This window comes from Notamacropus eugenii, chromosome 6 (assembly GCF_028372415.1).
Source record: "Notamacropus eugenii isolate mMacEug1 chromosome 6, mMacEug1.pri_v2, whole genome shotgun sequence".
Lineage (NCBI taxonomy): Eukaryota > Metazoa > Chordata > Mammalia > Diprotodontia > Macropodidae > Notamacropus > Notamacropus eugenii.
In genome coordinates, this window is record NC_092877.1 from 232,658,372 (window position 1) to 232,670,454 (window position 12,083).

A 12,083-nucleotide genomic window follows, 5' to 3' on the forward strand; every position below is an offset into this window, starting at 1 on the left:
GAAAAAGTATTAAGTGCTTGCTGTGAGCAAAGCACTCAACTTATCTGAGGATACAAAGAGAATAGAAACTCTTGCATTTTACTCTGTTGACTACAGTTGGAAAAGTTTGTAGGGGGTAGTTCTCAGTCTCAGAATCTTCAGTTGTCCTTGAGAGACTTAAATTGTGATTAATGCAATGAAAAATAACCTTAATTCCATAGGACTGAGACATATCTCAGAGGTGATAAACTCAAAAATCACAGTGAGACCTACATTTTTTGGACATGACCTGTGTGGAAATCTGTTATGGTGGCTTTCTCGTGGGGTGGAAAGAAAATAAATTCTTGTTAACTGAGAAAATAAAATTGAAAAAAATTAGTTAAGAAGCCTCATTTATAAATCAAGGATGTTAAATTAGGTTATCTGTAAGGTTCCTTATAGCTCTTAATAAATAATCCTTTTTTTCTCAAATGTTTACTGTTATGTTTAATTGAAAATTTGATTTTTATTCTCATTAAAATACTGAAAAGAATGCTACATTTACCCTGTGTATTTTTGAAAGATATAAAATAACTACATCAGGCATTGGCTTTTGTAGCCATTCCTACATATCAAGAAGTAATTACAGTTATAACTATTATCTGTGTCATCTGAGAATGTGCCTCCAGTCTTGGATATCTCTCCTAAGGGGAAGCTAGGTGGTGCAGTGGATAGAGCACCAGTGCAGGAGTCAGGAGGACCTAAGTTCAAATGTCACCTCAGACACTTGACACTCACTAGCCGTGTGACCTTGGGCAAGTCACTTAACCCCAGTTGCCTCATCCTAGGTCATCTCCAGTCATCCTGATGAATATCTGGTCACTGGATTGCAGATGGCTCTGGAGGAGAAGTGAGGCTGGTGACCTTGCACCACCCTCCCTCCCTCAAAACAAAGTCAAGTGCAAGTCATGTCGTTATTTCTCTGATGGCATGGTCTTCTTCAGCAATGAAGGACGAACACACATCTCTCTTAGGATTGATCAAAGGCAGAACAACTCTAGAGCATTTATTTTCTTTGGAATCCCTTTTCCTTCCTACATTTGTTAACTTTCTGTTCAGAGAATCTAAATTTAATGATCAATGAAAGACCTTTTTCTTAAGCTAGATTCTTTCCATCAGCGTCTATCTAAGGAATCCTTTTATCAGTTATGCTCTTCTTTGGGGGACCTTCCCACCCCCAGGTTTGTGCAGAAGGAACTCTGAGTGGAAGTAGTCTTTAGTGGCTCTCTATTTCCCATCCCTGGGCTCATAGCATTGGCTGTCTCCATCCATGCAACGTTCTCACTCCACCTCTGCCTTATAGAATCCCTTAGGTTCTTCAAGGTGCCGCTCAAGATGAGTTTTCTTAGTGGAACTTCTTTTTAATCATCTCAGCTACTAGCAACCTCCTTCTCAAGCTACCTTATATTTATTTATTTTGCATGTAAACATATTTCTCTTCTATGCAATTGTACATACATATTTGAAAGTGTGTGCATATATGTTTATGTATGCACGTATGTAGAGCACTCTATTTCCTCTTACTGGGACTTAGAAGTGGAGCCAGAAATGTGCCCCCAGAACTATTCTACAAGTGCCCTACCTGCCCCTACCTGTAAGAAGCTCTGTGTCTGTGTGTGTGTGCGCCAAGTGCCCTCCCTGCCGTACCTGTAAGAAGCTGTGTGTGTGTGTGTGTGTGTGTGCCCCAAGTGCCCTCCCTGCCCTACCTGTAAGAAGCTGTGTGTGTGTGTGCCCCAAGTGCCCTCCCTGCCATACCTGTAAGAAGCTGTGTGTATGTGTGCCCCAAGTGCCCTCCCTGCCCTACCTGAAAGAACCTGTGTGTGTGCCCCAAGTGCCCTCCCTGCCCTACCTGTAAGAAGCTCTGTGTGTGTGTGTGTGTGTGTAAAACTAAACTCTTGGAACAGGTATGGGGTGATGGATACAATGAGGAAATGGACAAATAGTAGCTGTGACATTTGATTCTTTTATTTTCTTGAAGCAGTACATCATACTAGATAGCAGATAGGTCTCGTCAGCCAATTAGAATGGGAAAACTATGGAAATACAGTCGCCCTGCTTCTGGGCTGACACCCAGTCAGTCCTACAAGTAAAAGTAAAAGGTTTCTTTGTTGCTAGTATCCTCTTGTCGCCGTCCTTGGCCTGCTTTCTCTTTAATCCCTACACTTGAAAATTAGATCAAATGCAAACTGTGTTCAGACTGACTTATAGTTTCTTAACTCCTTTCCTGTTTTTCTTTTGACAGCCTTGGCATAAGAAGTCTTTTTCAAGTAGTAAATTAATTTGGGTAGTAAGCACCCCACCTGAATTTTGTTACATGCTGGCAGTTAGATAAATGGATATTATAATCTCAGCCCATTTCTACTCAGCGCTGCTGTGCTGATTTGCAAGAGTCTGAAAAAGTGATAATATTCTGTCAGTTTCGGGCATAGGAGGAAAAATGGGGGCAGATTTTCTTATTTGTATTTATAGGATGCCTGTGGGGAAGCTAGAAATGCTGTATGGCAGTTTACATGGCTAAATACACATAAAGAAAGATAAGAGACCCGTAGACATTTCTTTGTAGAGGCATGGAAAAAAAGACAGAATAGATCAGTAATTGTCAACTGTGTTGGAGATACACTTTCAGACGTAACCAAAGAATTTCTTTCCCTTAAACTCACCATTTCCTTGAAGAATGCAGTCTATTTTTAATGACTATATTGATTTGATGATTGTGTTATGATGCATTTTATTTGCTGCTGTAATGTTTGCTTCCTGTCAGCACTTAATGTGGATAAATCTACTTTTTGGCACAGCTTTGATATACTGTAAAACTGCTTATATTTGCAGTAAAATTTGTTTTGCTACGGTATGTTTGTGCACAGACTCAGTGGGAATTTTTTCTACCCAATCGTTACATGTTCAGTTTAGTAGAAAAATAGACATATGCAGTGCTGTTATCAGTCTGTACTATTAGCAGAGCAGCATGGAGAAGATATAGTTTTGGGTCCCAAAATTCATAACTAGATGCAGCATTCATACTTTTAGTCAGCTCTTTAGTTCTTTCTCATTTTTACCAAAACATATGCTTCTGTGAAATTTCTAATCCATAGTTTATATGTTTCAGAACAAAAAAAAAAATGTAGCTAATCACAAAAGATTATTTCTTTCAGTCTTTTATGTGTACACTCTTCATGTTAAATACAAGTATGTCTTCAATGTCATTCTAACATTTATTTACTATGTAGCCTTGAGGAGGTTGCATTCTGTGGGCCTCAGTTTCCTGTTCTACAAAATGAAAGGGCTAAAATCATTTCCCACTAGCTCTAACATTCTGTGACTATTTATTATTATCTATTTGGATATATTTCTCCTTCTTCTAATAGCATAATTTTTATGAAGAAAACAGTTGAGGAAAATTAACCAACTTATTGAATAAACATCTGACAGTAAATGTAATATTCCCTGCCAATAGTCCAGTCTCCTACCTGACAGCTTTATTTTAGAGAAAAAGTAATTAAATCTCAGAAAATTTTCTATATCAATTTTATTTATTTTTAGTGTTCTACAATCACTACCATATAACTTAAGATTTTTTTCCCCTCCCTCCGCAAGACAGCATACAATTTTATATAGGATCTACATATACATTCCTATTAAATACATTTTCACTATAGTCATGCTGTATGGAAGAATTATAATGAATGAATCCCAGAAAATTTGAAGTGACCTGTTCATATTCGTTTTTGTTGTTGTTGTTTAGTCATTTAACCATGTCTGACTCTTTGTGACCTTGACTAGTTTTCTTTGCAAAAGATCCTGGAGTGGTTTGCCATTTCTTCCTCCAGTGGATTACGGCAAGCAGAGTTCAAGTATCTTGCCCCCAGGGTCACACAGCTAGTAAGTGTCTGAGGCTGGATTTGAATGCAGGTCTTCCTTACTCCAAAGCCAGAGCTCTATCCGTGAAGCCACCTAGCTGCTTCAAATTCACATAGATGAGCTTAAATAGAGCTGAATTTTTGTCTCAGATCCTTGGAGGTAAATCCCATGCTTTTTCCACTCTATCATATTCTCAGTTTGATTTACCCACCCCCTTTAAAACAGTCCTTCAGACAGGCTGTTAACCAGGTTGAGGTGACCAACAGGTCTCAACCAGTTAGGGAGATATCTCTTTCCAGCATGTGAAGACCTCCCCACAGAAGAATGGATAGATGAGAATAGTTTGCTCCAGTGACCATGAAGGTGGCTGAAGCAGGTGCTGTGGAACACTTAGAGTTTGTCAGGCATCACAAATGCCAAGATCATCCACGGCATCCCTGGACATTGCTAGCTGTCTTGACTTTGTCTCGCTGCTGCACTTGGATGACACAGAGAGAGAAATGATAACTTCATGCAACTCTGCATCTCTTAAATCCAGTTCACTCACAAGTCAAGACGTTACTCCGTGATGTCATTGGTCCGCTTTGAAAACGAAGGACAGCTGACTATTCAGACTTGCATCTAAGCTCTCCTGTACTGACTTTATGAGTTTCACTACCTGCTCCACCACCTTCTCCACCTGGGCTCAATCTTGGTGCCCAGCCACCAGGTCTGGCCTGCTGGCTACCAGCACCACCAGCGTCTATGCAGGTGCTGGCAACTCTGGCTCCTGAATCTCCATGGCCCGCTCCACCAGCTTCTGCAGAGGCTGAAGTTGGGAGCTTGATGAGGGAACTGGTCAGGATCAGGGGGACACAGGGGGAAGAACGAGACCATGTAGGACATCAACAACTGCCTTGCCTCCTATCTAGAGTGCATGCAGAGCCTAGAGACCAAGAATCACAAACTGCAAGGGAAAATCAGGGAGCATGTGGACAAGGAGGGACCTCAGACCAGAGAATGGGGACATTATTTCAAGATAATTGAGGATTTGCGGATGCATATCTATAAGGTCAGTGGACAATGTCAGAATCGTCCTACAGATTGATCATGCCTGTCTGGCAGCTGATGACTTCAGAGTCAAGTATGAAGCAGAGCTGGCCATGAGATAGTCTATAAAAAGTGACATTCACAGCCTCTGGAAGGTCATTGATGACACCAATGTGACCAGGCTGCAACTGGAGACAGAGATTGAAACCATGAAGGAAGAGTTGTTCTTTATGAGGAAAAGGTGAATTCTCTCCATACCCAATTCACAGGCTCTGGGCTGACTGTGGAGGTAGACTCTCCCAAATCTCAGAACTTGAACAAGGTCATGGCTGATATCCTAGCCATTGTGATGCTCTGGCTCTAAAGAACAGAGAGGAGTTTGATAAATACTGGTCCCAGCAGATTGAGGAGAGCACTGTGGTGATCAACACGAGATCTGAGAAGGTAGAAGAAGCCAGAAACTCTGTCACTGAGCTGAAACAGACAGTCCAGTCCCTAGAGACTGACCCAGATTCCCTTTGAAATCCCAAAACCAATATGGAGGACATCCTGAGGAGGGTGGAGACCGCTGTGCTTTCCAGACGGAGCAGATCAATACAGCCCTGCTACACTTGGAGGCCAAGTTGGGACAAACAAACAGAAAGGCAGGGCCAGGCACAGGAATGCCGAGGTTCTGCACAACATTAAGGTCATACTGGAAGCAGAGATCAACACCTGTGGAAACCTGCAGGAGAATGGGGAGGACCTCAGTCTTACGCATGCCTTGGACAGCAGCTAAGACCAGCCTTCAGAGGACTGTAGACAGCAAAGTGGTGGCAGAGACCAGTGACACCAAAGTCCTGTGGCATTAGGGCTATAAGCTGAAGACCTGAGTTGAGTCAGGAAGCTAAGTTTGGTCCCCTAAAGAAGAGAAAATGAAGGATAAAAAACAGCTGTAGATGGAGCACTGGACTCCGAGTGAGGAAGACTCAAATTCCAATCCTGCCTCAGCCACTTAGCTGTGTGACCCTAAACAGGTCACCCAGCCTCTTGGCCTCAGTTTCCTCATCTGTAAAATAACAGTAACAATACCCACCTCACAAGGTTTTTGTGAATATGAAATCAAATGAGATAATGTATGTAAAGGATGCTGCAAACTTTAATTTGTATTAATACCACAGTTTCCGAGATTTGCCTTCCTTCTCCCCCCCCCCCCCCATTAACACTCTTATAAGCAAAATTAGTTGGCACACCATGTCTGATGTTGCATGCTCCCCCTGTAGTTCTCCACCTTTCTATCAGAAAGGATGGTTGTTGCCCCTCATGTCCAAAGCCACGCTTGGCTGTCATTATTTCTCGCTGTTCAACTTCATTTTTGGGACTTTTCCAGTTACATTATTGTAGTCACTGTGTCTGTGTTATAATCTTCATTCTGTTCATTTTGCTCTGTATTACTTCCTGTATGAATTCCTCTATGTCTCTGGATTCAACATATCTATAATTTATTCCAGTGAAACAATATTGCATTACATTCACATAGTTTGATCTGGTCAGTCATTCCCAAATCTATGGATATCCATTTTATTTTTCCTTTTTTTTTTTTTTTAACTACCACTAAAGAACTGCAATGAATATTTTGGTATATAGTAGAACTATCTTTATATTTTTTACTTTACCTTGGGGCTTTAGTAGTGGAATTTTCAGTAAAGTCTACTGATTTCCATATAGATCTAAATTATTTCCAGAACGGTTGGACCAATTAACAGTTCCACAAACAGTGCATTTGTGTCCTTGCGGTCTTCCTGCCATCCCAGCAAAATGTTGATGTTTGGAGAGTCAAGCTCAGAAGCTAGGGAGGATTTAATAAATGTTTCTAAAGAAATGTTTCGGTGCCTTTTGTTTCTTGGGTGTTCCAAAATCACTTCGTACTCAACTGCTTCAGTTGACTATTCAGTCCGAACAACTGTGTCAAGTATGTATGGTATATTAGAAAGAAAAGCCTGCTTTTAGACCCAGCAGGCACCTACAAAAGGAAATGTGGAGACTGGGCACCTGAACACATTCTGATTCATACAACTGAGAAATCTGCCTAGTTAGAAAGAAAAGAATATCACCCACGGAGGCTGGATGTCTTTTCATTTGAGAACAAAAGAGTTTCGATTCTTTTATTTCAAGTTTAGCCTCTGCATTGTGTGGTAGGGGTGGTTTAATGAATCATTGTTTAACTTAGATATTGCTGAGTATTTGACCATTAAATAGTCTCAAACGTGTACATAGTACTCCTGACAAATCCTTATTTAGCTGTGATTAATTGTCATTGAATTATTGTTTAATTACCCCTAGAAGAAATCTAAGAACAGTTTGCATTCTGATTAAGTTATTTAATGTAATAACATGTGAAGGAGTTGAAGTGATCTCTGGGCTTTATTAGAGCTTGCACTGGTGGAATTCTGTGATAGTACAAAATACATAATATCACTAGGGATCCAAAATGCATTCAGTAATCCTGATTTTTTTTTCTTCCAAGTTTGAGTACTTTTAATGAAATATTAAATGAAATATTAAATGAAATGAAATACTTAATATTGAAATGAAATGAAATATTTTTAAATGAAATATTATGGCCCCATATTCAAATTTTACCATTCATTTTATATTTTAACTGACCTCATGTGAACTATTCGTTGCCACATTTTGATGGGCATAAGGAATAACATCATAGGATTTTAAAAGTAAAAGGCTGTATCAGTCTCCTCTGACTCCCTCATTTTGGGATTCAGGAAACTGAGGCCCTAAGGAGTTAAGTGATGTATCCAAGGTCATGCCATTACTTTGTTCTAGTTCCATGATTAGTCCAGGTTTCCAGACTCCCAGTGTATTGCTGTTTTTTCTCCAGTGTATGATACTAATTTTCTTTTTTCTTTCTTATCTTTTTGACTTGACTGTTTATAGACCAAAAGAGATATAGCTATTCCCCAAATATTCCTTTAAACTTGAGATTAGATTCCTATTCCAAGGAGCTGATTACCTCCTAGATATGACCCCCTCCTCATGTAAAGAAAATCATTTAACCCTCTTTGAGTCTCATTTTCTTCATGTGTAAAGTGAGGCTCAGTTTATATAATTTCTGTCCCTGTTAGTATGAAATCTGATGATTATGGAATAGCCCTGAATGCTTGAGAAAGTTTGAACATGATTTAATACCAATAAATTACATTCATGTAAGTTCGACATTTACAAAGTAATTCCTTGAAAATAATGCTTTGACATAGGGAGTGTCCCTTTGTCCCCATTTTACCAGTTGATTATTTAATAATCAGTTCAACCATTATTAATTTAAAAAACTAGCATCAAATCATAAGATCATCAATTTGGAGGCAGAAGGGTCCTCAGAAATATCTCCTCTCCTGGGAATTTAAAGATAGAAATTAAATATTTCTTGCCTTTAAAGTACTATAGGGACTACACAGATAAATTAATATAAATATACAAATGATACATGATAAAAAGGGAGTAATTTCCAGGTGTTGGGGCAGTAACAGTGATCAGGAGCAGGACAAGTTTCCTGTAGGAGGTGGATTCACTCTGACCCTTGAAGGGATTTTCCAAGGAATTTTCCAAGGGAGTGGTGAAAGTGAAACATTTTAGATGTCGGGAACAGAACTGTGAGAAGTCTTTTTTTTTTTTTTAAACCAAAGAAAACGAAGTTTATTAAAGATTCACCAAATTGGGCTGCCTCTTAAGGAACCTAACCCTTTGTGACGCAAGCGGGCCAGATAGAATCCCAGCTAGACAGAGTCTGAGCTGGATTGCATCTGAGCGCCTTCATGGAGGCAAGATGGAACTTAAACACAGAAAAGAGTATAGGAGGGATCTTGGGGGGGGGGAGGGGGGGATGGTCTGGTAGTCCAGGGTGATGGGAGGAGGGGTTTAGGAAGGGTCTTGAGGAGAAGTCCAAGGAGGGAATCCAAGGAGGGTCAAAGGCTGGAAACAGCTGGAGGCTATCAGGAGATATCAGACAATGGAGGGTTTGGGTGGGAAGCAGGTGGGGCAATCCGGGAGATCTAGATAGGGGCGGTATGGGAATGAATACAGATCTTGATGAGCTTCCAGAGACTGCCTGAACAAATGGGGAGATTAGATTTGAGTACAAAAGGCCAGATTAAGTGGGGGAAGATTCAAGGGGAGCTCAAGGAGGCTCCCAGAGTCTGAACCTCATCATTCCCCCCTCAAACAGATTGAACCCAAATTCTTTTGGGGTAAAGGGTGAAGGTCTCAGCTTCTGAAACTTCTTTCTGCTGGCAAGGGGCGTAGAGCTGTCCCTACCTTGATGGGTCCTGTTCAAGGGGTCAGACTTCAGAACCTGGGTGGTGTCAGGTCCAGTGGGCTAGAAACCTTGGATTCAGAGGTTGGTATGCAGCATGGGCTGTCATCTGGAAGTTGATGGCTTGCACTCTAGAAAAGACAAACCTGGCAAGGAGGTTAGGCAAACACACACCAAACAGATACAAAAGGAGTATAAAGAAAAGATAATTTCTCTGGAGAGAATTAAAGATGACTGTGGCAAGGCCAAAACATAGAAGGGCATGTTTGATAGGGGAGTTTTTTGCTGTCAGATATCTCCTTTCTTTCCAGATTGCTCCATAGGTATGTAGAGCAAGGAAAGCATATTTTGAGTAAATAAAAACATCAACTGGCCTGGGATCAGGTCCTAAGGAATGGGTTAAGACTCTGGAAGCCTGTCCTCTCCTTTCATCAACATACATAGTGAAAGGTTTTCCCAAATTGAGTAGGTCTAGTGATGTGGTCAAATTAGTTTTCAGAGTCTCAAAACTTTAGCCTAGTCCAAGTCAGTGCCCTGAGTAGGGACATAAAGGAGTTTAGCAATAAAACCAACATTAGGAATCCAGAGTCTACAAAATCCAGTCATGCCTAAAAACACTCGAACTTGCTTCTTACTGTCTGGACCAGGATTGTCCTTTTTCTCTCAGAGGTTAAGGAGAGAGGAGGTGGGCTTGAGTTCATGGCCCAGATAATTTATGGACTGGTATGCTATCTGGACTTTGTTCAAAGAGACCCTATAGCCTCGAATGCCTAAGAAATGAAGGGCTTCTGTGACAGCAGCCAAAGAACCTGCCTGGGTGGAGCTACAAATAAGACTATCATGCACATACTGAATTAATTGGCTACCTGCTAGTTTCAGGTCCCTTATATCCCTTCCCAAAGCCTGGCCAAATAAATGAGGGTTATCTAGAAAGCTTTGGGGCAAAATTGTCCATATTAGCTGATATGGACTTGATTCCCCAGGAAAAGTGCATTCAAAAGCAAAAATAAATTGTGAGTATTCTCCATTAGGCCTTTTTGGGGGAAGGATTGCAGTGTTGCATGGATAAAAACAAGGGACAAGGATTCTATACTTAAGGAATTTTTCAATTAAAGGTTGTAGTCCTTCCCAGGCCTCAGGCTTAATCAGATACTGGCTGAGATGGGGGTGCACTTTAGGGACTGGGAGACTAACAATGGCTAGGGTGGCAGAAGTAGCTCTCTCTGGAATTCCAGTGTCCCAAATATTTGGCCTGACTGTCTCCCACACTCTCAAGCAAACCAGGGAAGATGTAGTGAACAGAGGCAAAAGGGAGATGGGAGGTTTAACTAGAGAAAATTGGCCCCCCAGTTTCACCATCAGGTCCCTTCCCAACAAGGGGGCAGGATCAGAGGAGGGCATGAGGAAGGAGCATTTAAACAACAGATCCTCAAGTGGGCTGGTGAGGGGTATGTCTGGAGACATTTCTTAGTTTCCCCTTCTATCCCCACAACCCGACAGGTGGAGGGGCAAGTAGGGCCAGAGTAATTAGTTAGAACGGAGAATGTTGCCCCCCATATCAATCTTAAATCGGTTAATCTTACCTCCGACCTCAGCGTCCACCCAGGGCTCAGCAAGGGAGATGGAGAAAGTGGGAGCCCTGCCAAGCCCTGGGTTGTCCCATCATTCCGAGTCCTGAGAGGACTGGAGGACAGGGTACTTGGGGGAGGCTCCACCACTTTTCCAACCTTGAGGACAGTCATTCCTCCAATGTCCCTCTTGGTCACATATTAGGCACCATCCTGGAGGTGTCAGTCCTGGAAGCTTCCTCCTGGGGGGCGGGGCGCCCTAGGGGGCATTCCTTGGACCAGTGGCCCTCTTTGTGGCATCGAAAGCAGGATCCACCATTACCCAAGTTACCAGGAATACCCTCAGGTCCTTTCCTGGCTATGGCCTCAGCGAATAACTGAGCACGTTCTCTGTCCGTAGCTCTGGCTTCCCGTTCTTTTTCCTCTGCTTTGACCAAGTCTCTGTTGTTGAAGACTCCAAAAGCTGTCTCCAGTAATTGGGACTGAGGAGAAGTCTTAGATGAAGGAGACAGAATATCATGAATGAGGAATAACTGCCATATTGGGCTTGAAACATAGAGTGAATGGGGCAGTAGTAATGTCAGAGCTATTTGTTATGTTACATTGGAACTGAATTGTAAAGGGCTTTACATGCCAAAGAAGATTTTGCATTTTATCTCAGAAGTAATGGTGGTGTTGTTCAGTTGTTTTAAGTTGTGTCTGACTCTTCGTGACCCCATTTGAGGTTTTCTTGGCAAAAGTACTGGAGTAGTTTGCCATTTCTTTCTCTAGTTCATTCATTAAACTCAGGCAGACTGGCTGAAGGGACTTGCCCAGAGACATACAGCTAGAAATTGTCTGAGGCTGTATTTGAATTCAGGAAGATGAGTCTCCAAGTGCTATCTGCAATATACTAAATTACTGTAGTCTTTGTATATGCTGCATCATTTATTGCTAATGTGTTTGGTTATCCGGTACTATTGATAGGTTTTCTATTAATGAAACTGTCAAGTCAGAAGCTATGAGAGTCTTCTTACAGATCTTGGCACATCTAAAATCTGTCTTTTAGAGTGGAGGGAAGGGGTCTCAAGTTCTTTGGATTCCAGATCAGTAAAGAGGAAAGAGCTCTGCAGCTATCTTGGACCCAGGCTTAATGGGGACAGTATTTTCCATAAAATGTGGCCAGAATCATGTTCCTTGCAAAAATGCATATGTTGTAGCAGTGTTGATCGACAGTTTGTATACTTTATGCTTCCTAAACTTGGAAAGGAAGGAAATAATCATTTACATAGCACTTACTATTTTCCAGATACTGTGCCAAGCACTTT

The 12,083-nt window shown here is 41.4% G+C and overlaps 1 protein-coding gene and 1 pseudogene across 4 annotated transcripts in view; both read left to right on the top strand.

The window, feature by feature from the left end:
* ABCC4 (ATP binding cassette subfamily C member 4 (PEL blood group)) overlaps positions 1 to 12,083 on the top strand; it is a 274,791-nt gene that overhangs the window by 152,509 nt on the left and 110,199 nt on the right. The gene's annotated exons all lie outside the window — the stretch shown is intronic.
* Positions 4,432 to 5,847, top strand: LOC140512758 (keratin, type I cytoskeletal 18 pseudogene; annotated as a pseudogene).